Here is a 2565-nt window from a genome sequence, read left to right as displayed (position 1 = left end):
AAAGTGTGTTTTGGAGAAAATTCAAGATGGCGGAAAATCTATCCTGGCGCAAATGGGCGTGGCCTATATGGGGAGATGCGTCTTGACCCAAGGAATCCAGGGAAAAAATAATTTTAATTTTTCGACCTACGGTTCAACAGTTACAAGCCAAAATGTAAAGTGGGCTGTTATAGCGCCACCATGAGGCCAAATGACACTATTATTTTTTATTTAATCCTTGCAATCATTATGAACCTCCTCTCCAAGTCCTGAAACTGTAGCCCCTATGGTTTGCGAGAGAAAAATAATTGAATGTGATTTTTTGCGATTCCCATTATAAGTCAATGGGGAAAATTAATTCACTAATAAATTAATATCAATTAAACTATAGAACCTTTCTCTTAGCAACTTACTAGCACACCATTCCCGAGTAAGCCGGTCGATTTGACATATGGCGCGAGTGTGTGGTGCGAAAACTGTGGGAGGAGTAGCGTGCCAAACTTTGTGGAAAAGTATGGACAGAAAGAAAGACATAAATAAATAAATATGAGCGATAACAATAAGTTGCCTGTTCTTGCATAACAGGCACACTTAACTAGAATTGACAGAGTCAATTTTGACAAGTGTGCCTGCAGTGCGCGACCCTGTGCAGCGGTTTGGACGGTGAGACAATCCGCCAAGTCGCCCGTGTTTCGTTGTGAGAGGGTCGGTCCCCGTGAGAAACGCGTTCTGGCACGAAACGGTTACGTTTTGCGCGTTTGTGACGCCCCCTATGGGTCGAAGTGGAAATGCTTTTGGGGATGCGTTGAGTAAGCCACCCGTGACCTGTGGTAGAACTTAAGTGTTGACTTGACGTTTTGTTTGTGATTTATGGCTATCGTTTGCAAAACGGGCCCCTCCTGCTAAATTTGGAAGCTCGTTACGAACAAACGGTACAGACTATCAAAATATCCCTTGACTATGTTCATTGCATGGGATCATAGATCATGTGTACCCATTTTCGTGACATTTGAAGAAAATATGTAGGAAAAGGAGCAAAAAGTGTGTTTTGGAGAAAATTCAAAATGGTGAAAAATCTCGCAGTGTTCGAATTTGCGTGGCCTATATGGAGAGATGCGTCGTGATCCAAGGAATCCATGGAAAAAATAATTTTAATTCTCCGACCTACGGTTCAAGAGTTACGAGGCAAGTGGTCCGTTATAGCGCCACCATGTGGCCAAGTGAAATGCTTTTGGGGATTCGTTGAGTTTGCCACCCCCGACCTGTGGTTGAAATTCAGTGTTGACTGGACCTTTTGTTTGTGATTTATGGCTATTGTTTGCAAAACGGGCCCCTCCCGCTAACTTTGGAAGCACGTTACGAATGAACGGTATAGACTATCGAAATATCCTTTGACTATGTTTATCGCGTGGCTTCATAGATCACGTGTACCGGTTTTTAAGACATTTGAAGAAAATATGTAGGAAAAGGAGCAAAAAGTGTGTTTCGGAGAAAATTCAAGATGGCGGAAAATCTATCCTGGCGCAAATGGGCGTGGCCTATATGGGGAGATGCGTCTTGGCCCAAGGAATCCGGGGAAAAAATAAGTTTAATTTTCCGACCTACGGTTCAACAGTTACAGGCCAAAACGTACACTGGGCTGTTATAGCGCCACCATGAGGCCAAATGACGCTATTATTTTTTATTTATTCCTTGTAATCATTATGAACCTCCTCTCTGAGTCTTGAAACTGTAGCCCCTATGGTTTGCGAGAGAAAAATTATTGAATGCGATTCCCATTATAAGTCAATGGGGACAGGTAAAGGTTAATTAATTTCTTAATAAATTCATATCAATTAAACTATAGAACCTTTCTCTTAGCAAGTTGATAGCACACGATTCCCGCGTAAGCCGGTCGATTTGACATATGGCGCGAGTGTGTGGTGCAAAAACTGTGGGAGGAGTAGCGTGCCAAACTTTGGGGAAATACATGTGTGTGTGTCTCCATGTCTGGCTTAAGTATGAGTGATAACAATAAGTCTGCCCATGCTATGCATAGGCACACTTAACTAGAATTGACAGAGTCAATTTTGACAAGTGTGCCTGCAGCGCGCTGAATGCGCGACCTCGTGCGGCGGTTCGGACCGTGAGACTGTCCGCCGAGTCGCCTGCGTTTCGTTGTGAGAGGGTCGGTCCCCGTGAAAAACGCGTTTTGGCACGAAACGGTTACGTTTCGCGCGTTTGTGACGCCCCCTAGGGGTCGAAGTGGAAATGCTTTTGGGGATTCGTTGAGTATGCCACCCCCGACCTGTGGTTGAAATTCAGTGTTGACTCGACCTATTGTTTGTGATTTATGGCTATCGTTTGCGAAACGGGCCCCTCCCGCTAACTTTGGAAGCGCGTTACGAACGAACGGTACGGACTATCGAAATATCCTTTGACTATGTTTATCGCGTGGCTGGATAGATCATGTGTACCGGTTTTTAAGACATTTGAAGAAAATATGTAGGAAAAGGAGCAAAAAGTGTGTTTTGGAGAAAATTCAAGATGGCGGAAAATCTATCCCTACGCAAATGGGCGTGGCCTATATGGGGAGATGCGTCTTGA

Source organism: Nannobrachium achirus (assembly GCF_963921795.1).
Source record: "Nannobrachium achirus genome assembly, chromosome: 2".
NCBI classification, from domain to species: Eukaryota; Metazoa; Chordata; class Actinopteri; order Myctophiformes; family Myctophidae; genus Nannobrachium; species Nannobrachium achirus.
This window is presented reverse-complemented; position numbering follows the sequence as displayed.